The sequence below is a fragment of the Phoca vitulina genome, unplaced genomic scaffold (assembly GCF_004348235.1).
Source record: "Phoca vitulina isolate PV1807 unplaced genomic scaffold, GSC_HSeal_1.0 scaffold7, whole genome shotgun sequence".
NCBI lineage: Eukaryota > Metazoa > Chordata > Mammalia > Carnivora > Phocidae > Phoca > Phoca vitulina.
The window spans coordinates 40798160-40821361 of record NW_022589710.1 but is presented as its reverse complement, the minus strand read 5'-3'; the positions used below and the strand labels follow the sequence as shown (position 1 = coordinate 40821361).

Genomic DNA, 23202 nt, shown 5'->3' with positions numbered 1-23202 from the left:
GCGCGCGCGCGCACGCTCGCGCGCTGGGGGATAACACTATAGCCAGACTTCCTTTTCTTTCATCCAAACAACAAACCTTAAGAACTTGCCTTCCTGAAAGACAAATGCAGTTCATTTCCAAACATCACTGACAGAACTTCTTGTTTTCTCTCTCTGCTTTTTAAAACAGATGAATGCTCCCCTAGGGAAAAAGCAGCTGTAAATACAGGAGAGGGTAGAAAAAGAATCCTGCTATGAGTTTCAGAGGAACCATTATACCATTGTAAAAAGCATTCTCAAAAGAACAACACACCCAATCCAAACAGAAAACACACTTCATTCAAAGTACTTCTCTCAAGTATAACCTTTGGGCAGATGATTTCTCTATACTCAAGGCTGTTTCTTCCTCTACTCAACACCATGACCTTCACATATAGTAAGTTAGTGATTTTCTTCCCAGGAGACTTGGAAAGAACTAGCTCACAACTCAATGTATCTGCTACTTAGTGCCTATCATCATCATCACCATCATCGCCATTATCATCATCAAAGGGCTAAATTTCATTTCTAAACTGTTATAGAAATTTAAGCAAATATAAGCCATTGTTTTTAGGCAGACTGAGACCACAGTATTTACTAGCTGAGCACAGGATAAGAAGAAGGAATAAATCGGAAACATGCAGCCTGGCTTCTGCACTTATTACTTTCCAAAAAGAACAGCATTTTTCAAAGGCTCAGAATTCTGGGAAATCACCCACTGGCTTATTATACCCCTCCATCCAACAGTAATGAGGCTGCCACCTCGAAACCCATTTGCCAAAAATAAAAGATCTAAAGAGGTGTTTCACAGAAAGTTTGTGAGAAGAAAATTCAAGCTGGTTTTATTTTCATATAAGCTACAATTAAATGGCTTTGCCTTTGCAACCACACTTCCTACCTCGAATTCCAGTAAGTTTAGAAGTGCCCCATAGACTTAAACTGGATTGCAGGGAATTCAGCTGGCTAAAACTGGTCCCAGCCCACAGCCATATTAGTAACTAACCTGTTACACAGTCCTAGGTGGGTCTGAGAAATAGAAGGGGATTGAGGAGAGGGTAGGCACGATGCTTAAAATTCTGCCGAAGTCAGAAAAGGAAGACACTGCTTTTAATTTCATGTAAGATTCTATTGTTAGAAGGGAAAATGCAACATAAGCTATAAGCCCCATCAGTGACAAAGCAAAAAAAGAGAATGCTTGTATTTGCAGAATACATTCATACCCCCAAATTTCTCAATCAATACAAATGCCATTAACACAAATAAATCAAATCCTGAGTCCAACAGGTCTGCTCACTGTTGCCCCAAATTGTCTGTTTTTTTAAGCTATAAGCTTCCCTATTGACCAGGCACCTTTCATCCTCCTTTTGGGAAGATTCACCACACAGGCATCTGGCCTCACAATTCCCCAAGAACCCTGGTAACCTTCTAGTATGAGCACATTTTCCATGTGAACCATGGAAATGAGAATGTAGGAATCTCAGAATGAGACAAACTCTTGGGTGACAAGCCTGACCCTTCCAGGTCTTGGTTTCCAGAGCCCTAGAACTTCTCCTGGATGGTCTTTGGGCCTCCAGTCCCTATTCTGCTCCAGACCCTGCAGAATTCTGCTAGGAACTACACTCTCAAAGCACTGTCAGATCACCTTTCACCTCTAATGGGTCACCTCTGTCTACCCCATGCAGCATCATCTCCCGTCAGTCCTTTATCTATAGCTTGCAAAATGCACAGAAGACACAGGTCCCACCCCACCTTCAGGGTAGCTGGGGAGGCTGCAAACCCAGACAGCAAACAATCAAGGCACACAATAAGGCAGGAGTATCTATTTCAGTATTCCATGTGGGTGCAATAAAATGCTAAATCGTGAGGTATGAATAATTAGAAAATAAGAAAGAACAAGCAGTAGCTACTTGTAAGTAAAGGACAAAATAATGAAAACAAAAACCAGGAAGGGTCTGAACCAAGACAGTCAAAGAGGACCTTAAGAGGAAGGAAGGAAGGGAGGGGTGCCTGGGTGGCTCAGTCAGTTAAGTGTCCAACTCTTAGACTTCGGCACAGGTCAAGAGCTCAGGATCATGACATGGAGCCCTGAGCCCCGCATGGGGTTCCGCACTCAGCAGGGAGTCTGTTTCTCTCCTTTTGCCTCTCCTGCGCAGGTGCACCCTCTCTAAAAATAAATAAATCTTAAAAAAAGAGAAAGGAAGGAAAGAAGGAAGGAAGGGAGGGAGGGAGGAAGGGAGAGAGGGAGGGAGGGATATCTGACCTTAAGGGAGGGAGGGAGGGAGATCTGAGAGCTGAATAAGTATGGAGAAAGAAGGAATTTCTCAGGCTGGAAGGCTGAAGTAAGCAAGATATAAATTGGGGGGTGGAGGAGGAGGAGGTGGGGAAAAGAGAGGGAAAGAGGCCAAGAATCAGAGAAAAACAGAAAGAAAAAAATCCCATTTGAGATTCTCCAGGGCATGGGACAATTCTTAGAGCTTCCCTATATCTATCCCTTGCAGACTCCAGTTATTCCACAAAGTATTAAGTATTCAACTGGATACTTATAGTAAAGCCAGTTTGTACAGCCATGAAAAACAGGCAGAGAAATTCTGCCTTGATGAGTAGGCAGTAGGAGCCAATGAACGTTCTTGAGCAAGAAACACGACCTAAGCCAACCGAACAAGTATTTATTAAAAGCCTACTATGTAAGGGGCACCAGAATACTTAGTCCTTGCCCTCAAAAGGCACTGCCATCATGGAAAGGGATGGTTAATACCACCTCCCACACACGCAGGGCTTCATTCTCTTACCTAATCTCATGAGATAAGAACAATGTTCTTGGGAGATGAACCTGGCAAGAGAGACCAAAGCAGCCTAAGAGGTTAGACAGGATGATGATCAGGTCTGGTCACGATAGTGGCGACAAAAACCTACAGAAGTAAGAATTGGCAGGGGCTGGTTACCGACTAGAAAGGAGGGGATCAGAGAGGGGAATCATTATGACAAAGAAGTCAGAGAGCAGGAAGACCTGGGTTTCAACTCCCAGATGGTGACATTATTTCAAGCCAGGCTTTCACCCTCCTCCTGACCGCCAAATGCTAAGGTCAATCAGCTCTGGGAGTTAATGGCTATTCTCCTATTCTCCTATTTCTGGGAATGGGGGTTACACATTCCATCTTCCCATCTGCCCACGGTCTTTTAAGCTAGTTGTGATTTCCTGTAATTCCTATTTGCAAGGAGGTGAAGGGGATCGATAAGGAGAAGAGTTGACAATTCCTTTGTCCATCACAATGGTGATAAATATATCTCAATGGTCCTGCACTAAAATTTTACTGGCAGCTCTTATTCTGGGAAGAAGAGAAAGGGGGAGGAAGCATTATGTTTAAAAAGCCCTGAGGCAGTGTTCTCCTTACACAATGAGTTCTCCTCCTAGGCAGAACCTCCCTAGCTGTATTTAGTGAGAGACAGGGATGAGACAGAGAAGCATCCGCCCTGAGAGCCAGTACCAGTTCCTACAGAGAAAAGAGGCCCAAGAACCCTCAGCGCCTGGCTATGTGAAAAATGAGCACAAAATCAGGAGAGCAGAAGAAACATAAACCAGGCCACAAATGCCTGAACACACAGCAGAGTGGAAACAAGTAGCTGGACTTCCACATAACTGCTCTGAAAGGGAGAGGACACTTGGGGACAAGGGCGTGGCCAAGTGCTCGTCCCAAAGTGGGGCTGCCCACTATAAGGCTGAGCCACAGGAGGGCCACCTTGGCTCCCAGAAATGTGGCCCTTCTCTCCCAAGACCCTGCCGGCCATTCTGCCATCCCTGACCATCCTAGACAGAAGGAGCATGGTAACAGGGGAACAGGGGTGAGAGGTGGAAGGGAAATCGCAGGTGATTTTCTCCCTCCATGACTCTAGTACCTGCACTTCCTAAACTTTCTTCAAGAAATAAGTACAACTTGAGATTTCCCAAGTTTTTTAAAAACAAGTTAACAGGGAAAATGAATTTGAGATGTGTACTTTACAAAGGGAAAGTGCAATCTAGCCCTCTTCCCTGTTAAACAAGAACAAAGCAGGGAAAAGTGCAGATTGAATGAAGAACACTTGTTGGTTAAAGCAACTTGGTGGATTCTCTGACATTTTCTAAACAAGCACTTCCCTCCCACCCGTGACAGATTCTGACAGCTCGAGCACAGTCATGCTTCACACAGGGACCTCAAACAACTAAAATAAAACTAGGGTGTGACCTGAGAAGATCTGTTATGGCAAAGCATTTTCCCAGTGCTCTGTTTAGGCTTCTTCTTATGGATGGCAAAAGGCCTTTTTATAAGCCTGTGGCCTGGCTGTGTCACGGAGGAGAGGGATGTTTTGTCAATCTGAAGGAATAGTTTCTATAACTGGGGTGGTCAGACTCAATGACATGGACGCTCAGAACAGTAATAATAGCATCATTATTATTAACTGGCACTTGACTGCTTAATCATTGTGCATGGATCTAAGCATTTTCTAGCCAATATTTTATTTAATCCTCACAACAACCTTAAAAGGTAAGTATTATGACTATCTCCATTTTTAGACAAGGCACAGGGAAGTTAAATAACTTGCCCAAGGTCATTATAGTTAGCAATTCATGACACCAAGCTTACAAACTAAGCAGTCTCACCCCAAAGCACAAAATCTCGGTAGAGGTTCACATTTAATCCATATTAGATTAACGTAATTCATTTTAAATATTAAAATGATCCTGGATATATTATGGAAGAGGAGGCAAAATTCCCATTCATTATAAAAGAAAACAGGAAGCCGTGAAGACTGTTCACACTGCCGCTTGCAGCTCTATACCCTCTCGAGGTGGACTTGGACTTGGCTTCGAAGCTCTACTTCAGAACCTGAGCAGAAGGAAGTTCTTTACATGTCATTCGCCAGGACCCCACCCACAAAGGAACTGATTCCCTACGTGTAAGGTGGGTCAGGTGATTCTAACTAAGCACACTTTAAGAAACACTGCTTTGGGGCATTCTAGAAACTTCTGAAGCTGCTGCAAATTTGGGAACTAGGTCATCAGATGTTGAAGGCTAATTCCCCTGAACTGCTAATGAGACAGGCACTGCATGTTAAAAAAGCTGTTGAAAGAGTGGAGTGGACTGAAACAGGAATTCAGAGACATTAACTCCCAGAGCTCTTTACAGACTTGCATCTAATGGAGAGACTGCCCTCTCCACGATGTGCATATATGTTTGTTCCCAATCTTCCACAGCTGAGATAACCTGGCCAGAAGGTGCCTCAAAAATGAGCTTGATTTCTCTGGAAAATGACGGCCAAAGATGGATACACTGCGTATTAGTGTTCAAATTCAGATATCCCTAATAGAAACTTCAACAGAAAAGGGCTGAGAGGGGCGCCTGGGTGGCTCAGTGGGTTAAGCGTCTGCCTTCGGCTCAGGTCATGATCCCAGAGTCCTGGGATCGAGCCCCGCATCGGGCTCCCTGCTCAGCGGGAAGCCTGCTTCTCCCTCTCCCACACCCCCTGCTTGTGTTCCTGTTCTCGCTGTCTCTCTCTGTCAAATAAATAAATAAAATCTTAAAAAAAAAAAAAAAAAAAGGAAAGAAAAAAAAGAAAAAAGCTGAGAGGGGAAGAATTCATTTTTGTTTTTTTTTTTTAATGTTTGTTCTTTAAAAGTCCCAACACAAAGCACGTTGCCTGGGTCTTTGCACTCATTTGTAAACTGAGTAAAGATGTACTTGCTTTAGGGTTGGCCTCTCTGTGTTTTAGTCTGTCAGTTACGTGCCCATCCACATATGTGAGCTCACCAATTTTGTCCTTCCTCCTTGGCTTAAATTATTTATTTCAATTGCATTACTATACAAGAAACATGGCTCCAAGTTCAGAACCGATTTCAGTAATTTAATGAAGTTGTGTAGAAATGCTAATGCTTTCTTGGGCACCAGGCTGACCTTTCCCTGCTCCTTTCTAGTCTCTGAGGGTAAGTCCTGGCTGCTGCCTCCCCTTGGGGTAGGATGCCCTCTCTTCCTGGATTTCCACAAGGTCTTAACAGAGGCTGGTTCTGCTACTTACCAGCCATGCCAACCTAGAAAGGTTTTTTTTAATACAATTTGGCATTAATTCTCACAACCATAAAATGGGTATAAGCAACCTACTTCAAAGTTGCTGTGAAGATTAAATAAGCTAATACAAATAAAGCACTTAGAACAGTGCCTGACACGTAGAACGCACTCCATACACGTTATCTTTTATTATGAGTCTACCTTGTAATGTTAAGAAAATTTTACGTGAATCTAGAGCTTTCTACTTTTCAAAGCAGTCTCAATTGATTATTGCTACAATTAGTCCTCACAACAGTCAGACAAGACGGAAAGTGTATGAGCATTTTCTGCTATAAGGAAGAACTCATTATCCCCCTAGATTTGGAGCTGGAGACCTGTCGCAGTCATCTTTGTATTCCACCCCCATACATACTAGCATGAATCAATAAATTAATGTTGAATTGGACTGAATATAGGGTTTGGCGATGCTATCAACAGAGCAATCCTAGCCTTGTGACAAGGAGCTAGGGAACAAATTAGAATCATTATTCTAGGGAATTCCTGGCTACCCTGAACACAGAGACAAAAGGGCCACCTTTCCCAGTCCTGATTCCAACTCATCTTTGAGAAGAAGCATTTGCAGGAAAGGGAGCAGCCAGAGGTCACTTAGAGGTAAACGGCCGAAGTGTCCGTGCACAACTCTGAAGCAGCAGGGAACCAGGATAATATAACGGGGCATTACCCAGCCCCTCCTGCTGGGCCAAATGGGGATCCATAAACGCGGCATCTCAAAGGCAAACAATGCTGCCTTCCCTAAATGAAATGGGAGTTGCCTTTCAGTAGAGTACAGGCCAGTCTATAAATACCAGGGATTAAAAGGCTTCCTGTGGGGCCAACTGCCACCTGCCTAAATACAGAGACTATCTGGTCTCCCAGACCCTAAATAAACCCTACAGAGAGAGTATCCCTGAGGGAAAAGCTGCCATCATTCAACAGTATATACACCCCCCTCCCCCCGCCCCAGTGATACCTCAACCTTTTTTTCTTTCCACTTCGGTTTATTTTTGCTCACCAACCCCTCCTTCCCAGACCTTCACCCAGGACCATACACTCCCATGCATCCCTCCACTGCAGCTCCCACCTGGTCCTGACCTCCTCTCTCCAGGTATTTGTTCTCTGTCTCCCTCGCCACCTCATCCTCCACCCCAACTTTCTAACCCACATATATTATATCTGCCCTGAAAAACACAGGCTTTGGAATCACTCCAGCCTTGGTTCTACCTCCAACAGAGTAATTTATAGTACTTAACTTTTTAGAGCTTTTCTGATCTAGAAAGTGAAGACAAGCCCATGAGAGTACAGCACCTAGCACAGTACCTGGCACACAGCACATACTCAGTACTTCCTGCCTTGTCCCACTCTCCACATTTTTCTTCTTTCTTTCCTGGGTTTCGTGACTCTGACTGTCACTGTTCCTAGGTATTATATGTGCTACATACATCCAAATGTCTTAACCCAAAGGAAGGGACTCAAATGATGAAAATTTTAGTCACCAAGGTTAACCATGTAGCAGGTACGTTCTGGGACAAGGTCCCATCAGCAACCTTCAAATTACACTAGAGGTAAGACTGGTTACCTTATACCTCCCCACTATAAATGGCCCATTTGGTGAAGAAAATAACCAGAGGGGACAGAAAGACACAGAGCTGAGGGTCACTTATGGCCAGCAAAGGATAAATAAAGGCCTCTGTTGAAAAGAGAGCTACCCTACAACCCACCAATTGCACTACTCCTAAAGATACAAATATAGTGATCCGAAGGGGCACCTACACCCCAATGTTTATAGCAGCAATGCCCACAATAGCCAAACTATGGAAAGAGCCCAGATGTCCATCGACAGAAGAATGGATAAAAAAGATGCAGTACATGTGTATACAATGGAATATTACTTAGCCATCAAAAAAATGGTATCTTGCCGTTTGTAATGACGTGGATGGAACTAGAGGGTATTATGCTAAGCGAAGTAAGTCAGAGAAAGACAATTATCAAGTGATTTCACTCATATGTGGAATTTAAGAAACAAAACAGAGGACCATAGGGGAAGAGAGAGAAAAATAAAACAAGACAAAAACAGAGAGGGAGAAAAACCGTAAGAAACTCTTTAAAAAAGAGTTTATTATTTGTCAGAGAGCGAGCGAGTGAGCACAAGCAGGGAGAGCGGCAGGCAGAAGGAAAAGCAGGCTCCCTGCTGAGCAAGGAGCCCAATGCAGGACTCGATCCCAGGATCCTGTGATCATGACCTGAGCCAAAGACAGACACTTAAGTGACTGAGCCACCAAGGTGTCCCCCATAAGAGACTCTTAATCACAGAAAACAAACTGAGGGTTGTTGGAGGGGAGGGGGAAGGGGTAACTGGGTGATGGACATTAAGGAGGGCATGTGATATAATGAGCACTGGGTGTTATATGCAACTGATGAATCACTGACCTCTACCTCTGCAACTAATAATGCACTATATGTTAATTAACTGAATTTAAATTTTAAAAAAATTTTAAAAAGGCCTCTGTAAGGTAAGGGCAGCAGTCTCACATGCAACTAAAACCCCAAAAGAAAGCTTCCCATAATTCCACATTTACATGTAAAAATGTTTAATTAATTCTGTCAGCAAGAACAGCTGCCAGTTTCACTAGAAACACCATCTGGTTCATTTCTGATAAGGCCCAGGCACGACTTCACATAGGCCAGAGACTGCCTACAATATGGATCCCAAAAGGTGGCATCCTAGATGACAGCTCCAAGGCAGTGTGCCATTCCTCTCTCCCTGGTGCTCGGAAGCTGCTCCTGCAAGTTCACGATTAGGCCTGAAATAAACCCAGAGCTTCATTCTTTTATAAGTATCTCCTTCAAATCTTCCAGGCATCACCCTGGCTAACTCAACATATGGCCTTAATACAAGTGACCCAGTTCCTCTGTGCCTTGCTTCCTGTAACTCTGAAGTGGGCACAAGCTCCACCTCACTTCCAGACACCAACCAGAATTAATTTAAGCAGGTCTGTTTTCAAAAACCAGATAAATACTACAGAAACATGGCAAACAGCCTGAACAACTTGTACTTCAGAGGGGCTTTCATAAAGTGGGTGCCAGGGTGGCTTCTCCACTGTAGAGTCTCATTTTGCTATTAGCTTAGATTAAGAGGGTCCTTTCCATGAGGTCTTTAAGCTCCTCCAAGGATCTTCCTTTTGCCAAGCCAACAGGAAGCACTTTGATGTACTTCGCTAGAGGCCTTTAGGCAGCCACAAATAAGGAAAAGAAAGCAGGCTGGAAATCTAGAGCAGACTCGTCTAGAGGTGCACAGACTTGACTGGTATTAAGTACTGAAAAGTGATTGCCTCAATAGCAGGGCCCTTCAGACCCTGATGTGGAATTATACAATGTGGATGCAATACTACAGCAAGTATACATTCCAAAAAAGATGGAATACAACGTTTGCCAGCCACCACTAAATGCAAATTTGGAAAAGGGTGTATTTGAAACACACAAAAACAACATCAAAACTATGAAGTGCGCTGGGGCGCCTGGGTGGCTCAGTCATTAAATGTCTACCTTCGGCTCAGGTCATGATCCCAGGGTCCTGGGATTGAGCCCCACATCGGGCTCCCTGCTCAGTGGGAAGCCTGCTTCTCCCTCTCCCACTCCCCCTGCTTGTGTCCCCTCTCTTGCGCTCTCTCTCTGTCAAATAAACAATATTAAAAAAAAAAAAAAAAGAAAGAAAAAACTATGAAGTGCAAGAATCTGTATACATACGTATACTCCTTCCAGGCCACTAGGCAAATTTAGATGGGTGTAATTTTTGACACTGCATTGCATTTTTTACCAGATGGTAAGTACTTCATGACCCCTATGAAGAAGGGAGCAAGGCCAATGTTGTAAAGTCTGATGAAGAGAAAACCAAAGAGGTAAGGGTGAGAAGTGTACTGTACAATCCCAAAGTGAAAAACTGGTGGCATCAACTCTGACTCCCTAAGTTTGGTGATGAGGATCTCTCACTTTCTGGAAACAATTCTGGGTAGAAATCACTCAGCGCCCACCCCCACCCCCATCAAAACGTGAATATACAGAACAGGAGCCCACAGCACAAAGCTTAAAACCTATTTCCCACCAAGTCTAACTTCAGCGCAACCATTCAGTCTCACAAACAGGCAGAAGATAGTTATTTATGGAGCAGGTAGGAAGTCGCAGGCAGTACCAAGGTGGTATGGAGAGAGGCCTTCCCCTAGGGAGGCTGAGCCCATCCCTATGCAGGTCTTCCAGGATGAAGGAAGGAGAGGTGAGCAGACTCTGGGCTGTGAGGCTGTCGGTGTGGACTCCAGCAGGAGGGCAGTTAACAGAGAAGGCCATTTCTGCTGCTAATTCAACATGGCCTCAAGACAAGTCACCAAACCACTCTGTGCCTCACTCTCTGTAACTCTGAAGTGGGCATTAACTCCACCTCACTTCCAGCACAGCTGTGAGGATAACAGCTGATAAAAGTTAATATTTACTGAGCACTAACCACGTGCCAAATACCAGGCTACCCGCTTGATATGTCTGCTCCAAACCCCTATATGTCGTAGATACTACTATAAACCCCCATTTTCCGTTGAAGAAACTGGGGCTTAACAAAGAGACTTACCCAAAGCCACATAAGGCAGACTGAAAATTTAACACTACAAAAGCAAGGGTCGACCATGAATTAATTAATATCACTTCTTCCCCAAATAAACTGCCATTTGAGTATTTTTTAGTTGTGAGGCACTGTACCTGGTTTTAAAGATCCAGTTTTGGGGCACCTGGGTGGCTCAGATGGTTAAGCGTCTGCCTTCGGCTCAGGTCACGGTCCCAGAGTTCTGGGATCGAGCCCCACATCGGGCTCCCTGCTCAGCGGGAAGCCTGCTTCTCCCTCTCCCACTCCCCCTGCTTGTGTTCCCTCTCTCACTGTGTATCTCTCTGTCAAATAAATAAATCAAATCTTAGAAAAAAAAAAAAAGATATGGCCTAATAAAAATAAATATCCCGTTTTATTTGATTTTCATAATTATCCCATGAGGGGGTACTTTTAAGTTATATGTGCCAAGAGTCAAAAAGTCACATGACACAAAGAGGAAGTTTTAGAAATTATAATTTTCCTGTTACCCTTCAACACCCCCAAATCCTCCATAGCAAGTAATCATTAATATTTTGGTAGCTACATTTCTGGAGACAGATAGTGTTAACAGTACCATCTCCATTTTACAAAGGACAAAAATGAGGGCCAGAGAGGTTAAACTTAGCTCAAGGCATAGAGCTGGCAAATGGCTGAGCTGACAGTGAAAGCAGAGTTAGTCTGAACCCAAGGCCTGCTATCTTCCCCTTGCCTCCCACTCAGCACCCACTTCTTAAAACAATCGTCCATTTTCATTTACCAAAGGAAAGGGGGAAACTGCCTGGCTCACAGCCAGTCTTACTCCTCCACTTTCCCAATGACATGGAATAAACAGACAGGGCTGTCTAAGCACACCCTGCCCCAGTAACATCAGCACTGCTTTATGTTTCTCCAAATCTAAGCCGTCCTGGGTGAGATGGGACCTTCACTTCCAGCTTCCTCCCTGCCCTCACAGACGCATCTTTGCCTCTGAAAACAAGGGCGGGACAATAGGGAAGAGGAGGTCAAGCCTCGCCTACAGGAGACCCAAGATCCCCTTGACTGCAGAAAAAGGAAGGATGTTCCTACAGGAGCCCTCACAAGTTCTCAGGCGAAGACAGTCCCCTTTTGGAAACAGTGTTTACAGAGTTGCTCAAAATCCCCATTACCGAGTCCTTAAGACCCAAAGAACTCAGAACTTCTTCTCTGGCTTACCCCCTGGCTTACCCCCAACTGGACCTTCTAATAACCCCCAAACTGCATGGATTCCTAGATACCAAGGTTTTGACCCTATGGCCTCTCCCCTCCTCCAAAAATAAAAATAAAAGCCCCTCAGACAATATAGGAATGCTTTTCCTTAGTTAGGAAATGAAAGCCGCCTTTCAAATTTTGTACGCTTCCACATTTTTGTCCCAACTGTACATAAAAACATACTGACCTTGAGAGTACCTATGCTGAGATGGGGTGGGGGAAAAGGAAAGGGTTGTTGTATTGTTTTTCATGAGAAAGTTAAGATTTATCAAGTCTGCAATTCCAGGAGGTTTCCTATTTCCCAGCATGTGGTACCAATGTTTGATTCAGCCTGAGCCCGAGCTGACTCAGTGTCACTATTTACAAGCACAGTGGCTGCTAAATGTCTACTGGTTACCAAAGGCCTTGGCTTTCCCATTTGGAAAACAGGACTAAAATCTTCCTCACAGTATGATAGGACATCTTACATGAAAGCACTTTGTAAAATGAAAAAATCTGTACTGCTATTAATATGGCTGCCCAGTCTGCAAAGTAAACACAGCGGAGACTTAAACCAGCCCTTCCATCCTCAAGGGGCTTAAAATCTATGAGTGAAAAAGACAAACCAAAATAAATACTAGAGAACATTTGTTAGGCTGTGTGCTGCAAAGAATCCCTGCGGGGAGATGATTAAATGGGAAAGAGCATTCAATAAATACTTGTTCAATTAATAAGTGAATTCAGATGCACTGCTTGAAAAATACCTACCTTGTTGCTATTCACAGAAAGTTTTACTAACACCATAGGCTCTGAAATCTGTTCATTCTGCTGTTGCTCACATATATCCAAGAAAAGCAGTGAGCATTTGTAGAGAGCTGCCCTTCTTTCAAAGATGTGATTTTTCAAAAGCAAGTATAGACCTTCAAAGGAGATGACCCACACAATTACATTTTATAATTCCAGAAGTAATAGAACCACCCCCAAAAGAGCTCATTTCTGGAGAACAAACAGAAACAAGCCATCCTACTACTACTTCCTTGTTTGCAACCAGATTCACAGTGGATGCTAAAAATAAGTAAATAAGGCGAAACTGTAGATACACACTTGTAGGTTGGATTTAGGGCATGACTGATGCCTCCTGAGGCTTTTAAAAGATGGACAGAGTTCCAGAAACAAAAACCTGGTCCTGAAAATTAACAGGGGTAACTCTGGTATTGGATCCAAATTCTTAAGGAGCCCTGCAGTTTGGTTTTCACTAGCCTTGCTAAAACATTTGGAAGAACCTCTAGTACCCTCTCCTTGCTTCACCTCCTCCCGCCTCCATGGTTTCTGAGCAGTCTTCTTTTCCTGCTACCAGTCAGAGTGAAGTTGGTGAATGTTAACCGCTTTTCATCACCCTGTTTATATCTGTTTTTCACTCAACCCAGGCCTCCCCTTCAAATGTCTCTTTTTAGAATCTCATCACTAATATCACTCTTTGATTCCTTGTCATCCACAGCTCAAGGCCTCAAGGTCACCTTGCCCTCTCACCCTTTTGACTTTAATCTTCTATCCCTGGTCAATCACTTATCAACCAACCAAATAATTCAGGAGCTGAGTACGAAGTGGACAAGGCTGTCACTGACTGACCTCAGGTGACTCCCAACCTCAGCCTGGAACCTGGACCAACACAGAGATGGCTCCCCTTAGAAGTAAAATCTATGGGGCTGTGTGCTTATTGGGAGCCTATGTGTGCCAGGACAGTATTAGGTTCTTTGCTGCCCCAGCCGGTTATAAAGCCACAGAGAGATCAAGAAGAGATATCACAAGTCAACATTTACCTCTAAAAATGAGGCCTGGGGAAGACAGGAAAACATTCCCTAAAGAATTCACACTACTGCTCCTATTTCCCTTCTCCCAATTTCTCACTGTGGAACCCACACCCACTTTTCTCTCTTAATTAAAAAAAAGAAAAAGAAAAAGAAAGAAAGAAAAGATATTTCAGGGTCAGAAAACATTTCCACAATAAAAACTGATTGGTTAAAGAAAGCCTGTAGACAGGAATCCTCACACCAGACCAAATTCCTAGACCTACCTTCCTAGCCAACCTTGACGGTTGGCTCTCCATCCCAGCCTAAAAGAAACCTCTAAGCAGGTGCACAGAACCCTGGCATGGAATGTTTCATAAGAAAAGGAAAAGATTCTGAGAACTATAAATTACATTTGATAAGGAAGGCTCTGTGGGGTTCATGGTAAAGTTCACTCCATAAAACACAATGCTACAATTTAGAACTGAGGCTTCATGCTGAAAAAAAAAATTTTTTTTTAAAGCAGCAGTACATGTGCACTGAATGTAGGCACTACTGCATCTGTAAACTCCCACTACTCTTTAAAGTTCAGCACCAAAGATTTGGAAACAATGCTACTGTATTCTTACACACATAATTCTTCCTTTCATTTTTTTCTTTTTCTTGGTAGCATCTTTTCTTAATTCAGGGCAATATCCTCAACAACACATAATCAAAAGTTTTTGCCATAACACTGTTCTTCCCCAAACTACATAACCAAAATGTTAACTCCAAAGTAGAAATATGGATGTAGATTTTAAAATATCTCCCTAAGAAATAAACACATATGGCTACACAAAACTTTATACATGGGTGTTGACAACAACATTATTTATAATAACAAAAAACAATCCAAATGTCCATTAGCTGATGAATGGATAAACAAAATATATCTATACAACAAATTATTTAGCAAAAAAGTGGAATAAAGCACTGATACATGCTATAATATAGATAAATCTCAACAACATTATACTAAGTGAAAGAAGCCAACTTCTAAAGACCACATGTTGTATGATTCTGTTTATGTGAAATGTCCACATAGGTAAACTACAGAGAAAGAGAGTAGATTAGGGGTGGCCATGGGCTACAGGGATTGTGAGGAACCAGGAGTGACTACTAATGGAGTTTCTTTTTAGGGTGATGAAAATGTTCTAAAATTAGAATATGATGACAGCTGTCAGCTACAGCTGATCTAGTTGATGGAATATTACAAAGCCATTAAAAATAATTATAAAGGCTATATGTCATTACAGAAAAATATTTATGGTATAATGCTAAATGAAAAAAAAAAAATACAAAACTGAATGTACAGGGATTCCCAACTGAAAGAAAGCATAGAATAGATGGAAATGATGTTTGTGGTAGGATGGTAGAATCATGGTGAGTTTTTTCTCCCCCTCTATTCTCCAAGCTTTCTGTAATCTTGTCCCCAATGTGTTAACAATTAAAAAAAAAAAAAAAAAAGCAGCCCCCCAGTCTTCCCTCAGACAGTTAGCCTAGGCTACCACTTAAAATGCAAAATAAGCAAAACCACCTTATTCTCTTTTTCAAGTTCCCTTTTTAAAACTTCCACCCACTTAGAGTGAGATCAACTGAGAAGAGCCCAAAGAAGGAAGAATGGGATAAACAGTCCTATCCCATTCCCAGAAGCCAGTTTCATTTTACTGGCTTTGTCAGAAGCCTAAGCCTAGTCTAGCCAAAAGTCTAGCAGAGGGAGTCTACACACCGGCCAACTCCATGCTCTGATCTTAAACTTCCGTGGGTGAAGGCAAGTCACTGCTGACAGGAGGTTGGATTTGGAAAGGTGAGACTTTCCCCCTCCTTAAGAAAGGATGGTTTGGAAAGGGGAGGCTGGGAAAGAGCCCCTATTTATGCCTCTTCTCTGAGGTATAAATCTCCAACTACAGGAGAAAAGAATCCTGAGTCATTGACTTTTTCACCACAAAAGATCCTCTTCCGAGTAATAAAGAATTGTCAGTCACCACCTCTGCTGTCTGCAAACCCCTGAGAACCTATTACTGTCATCGGAACCCAGGCTAACTTTCCCCAAATCAAGCAATGGGGCTCTACAAAAAAAAAAAAAAAGTCTAACACTTGCACATATGTGTGGGAGGGGGGAGTACAGGGAGGGAAGAGTACATTTAAGGGCACACTGCTATCAGGTAATTTTAGGGATCTACTAACACTGGCAACAGTAACAGGGAACTATATCTGTTTCTGCTTGAGAAAACGCTTCAATAATATCCTGTTTCTGGAATACTGCATAAATTCTTGGCATGCAGCCTTCAGATGTTTCAAGGGTGCTATTTTCCTTTTCTGAGACAGAAGGGCCCAGGAAGGAGAACACATCAGAGGCCACATGGGAGCCTGTGAAACCTGTCCAGGTCTCACTACACTTGGGCATTTTCTGCTGTTACTGTAACAGTACCTTCACGGAGACTCAAGTGTCCCCAAGCCCTGACAGAAGCCCAGGGGGCCTTTCACAGACGAAGTGACCCAGCTCAGTACCACTAGAGGTCTACCAGCAGACGGAGACTTCCACACTCAGGTAAGAATCAGAAGATGAGAGAGTAAACAGAGGAACCCTGCTGGTTTCTAGGCCAAAGGACTAAAAGGGAAAGAAAAAGGACACCATCACAGACACACATGAGCACAAAAAAAAGGAAACATCCACAGGTGCCTGACAGGTTTTGCTGCTAAAACCTAAGCCTTTTAAGAGGTACCTCTTTCCCCAGTGCCTCTACTTTTTCAAATAAAGGTTTTACACAAAGACACGAACTTACAAGCATCCAAGGGAACAATGGCTGTTGCCTTGAATCCCAGCCAGAGTGGGAGTGAACAGATCTTGATGCTCAAGGACAGTCACCCCCACGCTGTCCTGGAATTGCTTCACTGGTCTCAGATTCAGAGCTGCTGCAGCTTCAAATACTCATCACAAAACCCCCAGCCCCAAACCTCAAGCTGCATCCTTCATTCCCACCGATATGAAAATAGCTCTCCCACATTACAGGCATCATTTCTCACTGCTCTAGTTTCCAAGTCTCCTGCAATGTGGCAACATAACTTAAGAATATTAACTTTTTTAAAAACCATTCCACTAAATGAAATCTCACTATGGTGGGATATATGGGTGGCCCCTAGACTGAAGCCATCTTGAGCAGAAACCGAGAGAAAGTGTCTCTATTATCATATATGCATTTGTTCCAATGTTTACCCTTAACCCAACTGTCCTAATACTCAACACTCAGGTCTGCTTTCAAATATTAAAAAAATAAGGCACTGGGCTTCTTCCTCTATTTGTTCTTCCCCCCACTGCTTAAGGGAAGATCCCTAAACAAGACTTCCTTACTGTCCAGAAAGATGGAAGAGGGAAAATGAATCCTGCTTGTCAGCTTCAACTAGGAGATCACATGTCAATTCAGGAGCTCAGTAAAATGCTTCATGCATGGCAATTACACAACCACTACCATTGGACCTGCTGATACTCAGGCCTTCAAGTGGGCACTGCAGGCCTGTAAGTAGGCACTGTAGTCCTGCTGCCTCTCAGTGAACTGTCTCTTGGTACATGGGGAAGTAGAGGGGGAAAACAGCACATCTACTCTCTGGTCTTCCTTCTCTGCCCACAAGCAGCTCTAAGACTTCTCCACAGTTCACTTGTTTCAGCACAGAAATGAGGAAGCTTATGTGAATAATTTTTTTTAAAGATACTGTAATTCTCTGAGCCCACAGCCAGACACCAGTACAGCTGACCCTTGAACAACACAGGTTTGAACTGCATGGGTCCACTTCCATGCAAATTTTTTACAGTACAGTATTGTAAATGTAGTTTCTCTTTCTTGTGATTTTCTTAGTAACATTTTCTTTTCTCTAGCTTACTTTACTGTAAGAATACAGCATATAATACATGTAACATACAAAATAAGTTTTAATCAGCAGTTTACGTTATCACTAAGGCTTCCTGTCAACAGCAGGCTATTAGCAAAGTTTTGGGGGAGTCAAAAGTTATACATGGATTTTTGACTCCATCGGGGTCAGGACCCCTAAACTTGTGTTCTTTAAGAGTCAACTATAGTTACCTGGTTGTCACAACAGCTAAGGATATGGGAAAAGTGCATAAGGAATGATGTAAAACATAAAGCAAGTCTTTCTCTGGGCTATAGAAAAGCATGGAGGGAGTGAAATAATGCTTAGTAACAATAAACCTGAAATCAGTTCTTACTTTTAAAAAACCAGGTGAATTATTACCTTTGGACGGTGCATATACGTGTATGGAGTGGGAGGGTAGCTGTAGAAATTGCTGCCCCAGCAACAGCAAAGGAGGAAATCCCCTGCCAGTAGATGCACCATTACATAAGAGCACAAGTTCAGTCACCACAGGATGGAGACCTGCCAGGAAACCAAACAAAGTGCTGAGGTCTCTTCTCTACCAGCCGCATCTGCAACACCTCATTCTACCTTTCTCCTTTCCGCTGCCTAAATTCTGGGCCTTGAGAAGGCAGGCCTCAGCAAATAAGCTGAACTGTGCCGTTTGACACTGGGTTTGGTCTCGGGGTTTAAATATTTGGAGGGGAGGGGAGACAGCCCTACTCTGAGCACACAGGGACCTGTCCCATCTAACTACAGGTGAGGATTTGTTTCATATGCCATTTCTACTATAGTATCCAAGTCACTCTGTGGACAGGAAGTCCTATCTATCAGTCCTCATACCAGTAGTGTCCTCTAATTTAACTCACTGGACAGCAGGTCCTTAAGCAGCAAATGGTCACAACTTAAAATTAACAACATAAACCAAAATACACTGACTTATAAAAGACTGTGAACTCCATGATGGCATGGCTGTGTTCTGTCTTACTCATTGCAGTATCCCCAATACCTAGCACAGTGCCTGGCATACATTCTGTATCACATTAATACTGGGGAAAACTGAATGAGACAATGAATAAACAAATTAATATTATGCACATATCATAAGTGTGTACCTTGGAGAATTATGGATGCTCAAGATCTGAAAAAGAGCTTGAAGAAGTAGTGCCCTGAAAAACTTCTAGAAAGACTCCAGTTTCAATTTTACTAAATGGTAAGCAAATTAGAAGCTAACAGTATAATCTATCAGATAAAGTGTGGGCTCCACCATGAGCTATTTTTGTGACCTTGGGCAAGTTATTTGTTTGGTTTCGGTTTCAACTGGAAAAAAAAGGGGGGGGGAATCATAACAATATCTACCACAAAAGTCTGTTATTAAATGAGATCAATAAAGTAAAGTTCTTGGCACAAAGCTTGGTACACGGTCCTCAAGAACTGTTCCTATTATTGTTGCTTTATTAAATACCTCCTTTACTGAGGGGGAAGTAGACCTACTCAAAATTTTCATTTCTGGTTGAATATGCATCTAGCTAAAAATGCAAAGCCCAGAAAATTCAGAACTCAACGCCAAGAACATGTCTATACTAGCCTCCACTAGATGGTGACAATTTGGGTGTGGAATTCCCAAAACAGAAAAGGTGTGTGTGTGTGTGTGTGTGCATCATTCATACATATATTTTAAACCAGAGGAATGAAAAGAGCAAGAAATGAATTAACCACTGCAAAGGCTGGAAAGACACACTTCTACCTCTGCAGATCTAGAAAGGGGGAGTAAACGCCTACAGTTAACTGAACTGGGTAGCTTTACTGCACCTCTGTGCAGAGCACACACAAGCCCAGTTAGCAAGAGCAACAAAGCCCAGCGAGCTCCCTGCCACCAACAGTACATTCTGTGGGAACAGCAGTATTAGGCCTCTTGGCCAAGACATGAACTTCCCCCTAATGAGCCAAAGACTTGATTCTGACGACCTTTTCGTCTTGGGTCTTACGTTCCCACCCCCACCCCACGCTAATCTCATTACAGGTAACTTTCCACTTCAGCAGCCCCACCGCCAAACTGTGAGGGAGGGTCACACCTACACTATTATTTGGAGTCCCTAAAAACCAGAAGTAAAAAAGAAAGTCTACATATATAAACAGGAAGTGGTTTCGGTGAGTCTCAGCCCGGATAACAAGTAAAGTTTTTCAGATTAAAGAGCAGATGAGGCGCGGGGGCTCCAGAAAGCTCCAATGCTCCCACACACAGACTCCCAAGATTTCCTCAGGAAATCCACCGTCGCCAAGCCACCCTGCCCCGCGCAGAACCCGCAGCTATAGTCGGCCGGAGGGGGAAATAACAGTAATAAGAAAGGGGGCCTCCGCCTACCTTCTCTCCCGCGACCCACAAAGTCTGGTTTCCGCCCTGACTCCCGGCCAGGGAGCGCGACCCCCCCCCATACGCCGGGCGAGGCCAAGCGGCGCGCCCGGGTCCCGGCCACAGACCGGCCGTCCGGACCTCTTCCCGGCCTCTGCACAGCCCACGCCGCTGCCCGCTCAGCCTCCCCGGCCGCCCTCCCGGCCCCGCGCGCGGCCGGCCGGGTGACAGCGGGGCCGGCGCACACAGCGGCCGACGCCGGGCCGCCGGCCGGGGCTTCCCGGCGTCCCCCCCCGGAGGTGCGCGCCGGCCCCGCGCCCCTGACAGCCGGCCGGGCGCGCCAGTGACACAATGCCTGGCCCTGCCGCCCTTCAGCCGCGGTGACAACTCACCCCGGGAACCGCGCGGCGACCTCCGCGAGGGGGGCGCTCGAAGCTTCCGCGGCGCCGGGATCCGCTCTGCCGCCTGCGCGCGCCCGCAACCCTCTCGGGTCTAGGCGAGGCCCTGCTTGCCCTTGTCTGGCTAGCGCTGGCCGGCGCTGCAGGAGGAGGCGGCGGGAGGCGGGGGGCGAGGCCGTCGCCGGCTTCGGAGAATGGAACGCGGCGGCGGCGGCAGCGGCGGCAGCAGCGGCTCTCGCGTCACTGGCCCAGCTGTACCGCTCGGGCGGGGGAGAAGGGCGGAGGGGGGGAGGGGAAGGGGCGGGGAAGGGGCGGGGTCAGGCGCGCACGCAACAAGCGCCGGCGTCGCGCCGCCGGGACCGCCCCGCTGGGAGGCCCTGCCGGTCGACGGCTGCCAGCACGCACGCGCTGCCGGAGGGGGCCGCACGGCCCGGGGGAGGTGAGCCCGGAGCCGGGGCGGGGCGGGGTGGGGAGGGGCGGGGCGGGGTGGGGAGGGGCGGGGCGGGGCGAGGGGGGCAAGGGGAGCGTGGGGGACCGCTTAAAGGGACAGTCACGCCTACTGCGCTTGAGTGGCCCGGGCCGTGGTACCTACTCGGCCTGCGCCGCGTTTGCAGTGCGCTCTCCAGTTCTTTTACTATTATTATTTTGTGGAATTTTTGGATGTTATTTGGATTATGGGATTACTATTATTTGCAAATAATTGGTTTGCTCCCTGGTTCACAGGGCGCTTTCACGCGTGTTCCCTTATTAGCTCTTGAATCGCTTACCAGACCTACCGGCTGATGCAGGTCATCATCTCCCTATTAAGGAGTACTTCTCAAACAGTGTAGCGTCGATTACCAAGCTTGAAATTGCCCCAGGGGGTAGGTGCGTGTAAAAATGCAGATTTGGGATCCCGCCTCCAGCCATTCTGATTCAGGAAAGCTAGGATCGGACTCAGGGATCTATTTTAAGAAGCATTCCGAAGTGATTTCTCAGCACATCGAAAACACTGGACAGATCTCCAGGTTAAGAAAACTGTAGTTAAGAGCAAGGATCGGCAGAGTCGGGGCTAGGACCACGCCATATTCCTAACTTTATTTCCCATCCTGAGCCTTGCCTCTTTGGGCTGTTTTCCAGCATATACTATGCGAATAGTTTGTGCACTGTATCGCTACATCGTTTGTTGGTGATCTCACTGCAGCCCTGGGAGGTAAGTCCTCCGTTTGTGTGTTTACAGGGCTTGTGGCCCATTGATGGTGATGATAGTGACTTTATCTTTGTGCCCCAGGACCTTGTACAGTGCCTATTCAGAGGTGCTCGATAAATGTTCCCGGAGCTCCTACTTGAGAATCAGTGCCAGAGTTTGCGCTTGGACCCACAGACTTCGGCCTACTGCAGCTTGGGTCAGGCAGGCCCCTCCTCCCAAGATGCCCTTTGGACAGGATACTCCCCCTCAGGACCTCTCACCTAACCTAGTTCTAGTAGGTTCTGTGGAAAAGTGCTGTGAATTAACAGGGCATGTTCTTGAGGTAGCTCAAACCAGACAAGTAGAGTGCCCCTCCCCAGCCCATGCACAGGCACTCATCCCCAAGAGAATCCTCCCCTTCTGGGCGCCACAGAACCTGTGGCTATAGCTACCTTTTCCATATGTCTGTCCTTGCTCTGCCTTCTTCCATGCCTTCCTGCTGGGCATCCTTCCCGTCCTGCTCATTTCCCCTCTCTGCTGGGGCTGCACTGCCCAGATCACCTGGGGGTTGAAAAGCAAGTATTAGGCTGGCCTGGGTCTGCAACAGAGCTCAGCAACCCTGTGTGGGCTGCAGGAACACCCCAGGCACACCCAAAGCCCAGGAAGGGTACAAGGGAAAGCGTGGGGGAAGAATTAGAGAAGACAAATGGAGAGAAGAAAAGGTGGGCAGATTACCTACAAAGGAAGCTTGGTATAATGGAATAGAGGTTAGGCCGGGCATCGGAGCCCCTGGCTTTGTACTGCAGTCAGTTTGGCCACTAACCAGTTCAGTGACCTCATCAAGACCCACCACCTCTCACACTGTAAAATGGCTTCTGAGACTCATTGCAGGTCTGAACTCACTTCCTAAAAATCCTCCCCTGGGCCCCCCCAGTGTCCACAGAATGAAATCCAACTCCCAAACAAGGGCTGTGTCCAATGCTCTCTACAATCTGTCCCAAGTCCCCTCCCTCCTTCCACACACCCCAGATACCACCTGCATACCTCTCACAGGCCCCCTACTTTCACATCTCAGAGCTTGTGCCTACTGGAATGTCCTCCCCACTTACCCTTTGCAACCTTTCCGGAGCTCTCCTTCCTTTCTGTGGCATTTTGGACAAGCCTCGGTTTAGCTTATTATTTCCTTCTGCTTTATATTGCAGGATCAGGGGTGAGTCTCTTTTCTCCCTTTGTAAGTGCTGGCTCCCCAGCCTCTCCTCTCCTCCCATTTCCCTGCCTGCCTGAATTCCCCCGGCCTCCTATAGAACTGAGCAAAAGGCTCTTTACATTCTGCTATGGGTCTTGCTCATCTTTTCTGCAACATTGGGGTGATATTTCTTGGCCTAGATTAAATATTTTTATGCCATTGAAAAGATAATTCTTAAAATGAGGGTTAAGAATAATTTAGACTTAGAGGGCGCCTGGGTGGCTCAGTTGGTTAAGCGACTGCCTTCGGCTCAGGTCATGATCCTGGAGCCCCGGGATCGAGTCCTGCATCGGGCTCCCTGCTCGGCAGGGAGTCTGCTTCTCCCTCTGACCCTCCCCCATCTCATGCTCTCTTTCTCTGTCTCATTCTCTCTCTCAAATAAATAAATAAAAAATCTTTAAAAAAAAAAAAAAAAAAAA

General features: G+C 45.3%; 1 protein-coding gene and 1 long non-coding RNA gene across 3 annotated transcripts in view; one reads left to right on the top strand and one right to left on the bottom strand.

The window, feature by feature from the left end:
• Nucleotides 1-20620, bottom strand: part of SUSD6 (sushi domain containing 6) — a 93003-nt gene extending 72383 nt beyond the window's left edge. The window contains exons 1-2 of one of the 2 annotated variants that reach the window (XM_032405415.1): nucleotides 20364-20620; nucleotides 18000-18140 (exon numbers count right to left, since the gene is read on the bottom strand). The gene's annotated coding sequence lies outside the window, so the exon portion shown is untranslated. The remainder of the gene's footprint in view (nucleotides 1-17999; nucleotides 18141-20363) is intronic. The other variant, XM_032405413.1, reaches the window with a different exon arrangement.
• A 113-nt stretch (nucleotides 20621-20733) lies between these two features.
• LOC116632686 overlaps nucleotides 20734-23202 on the top strand; it is a 9048-nt gene continuing 6579 nt past the window's right edge. The window contains exons 1-2 of the long non-coding RNA XR_004299485.1: nucleotides 20734-20808; nucleotides 21489-21561. This is a non-coding gene — a long non-coding RNA (uncharacterized LOC116632686). The remainder of the gene's footprint in view (nucleotides 20809-21488; nucleotides 21562-23202) is intronic.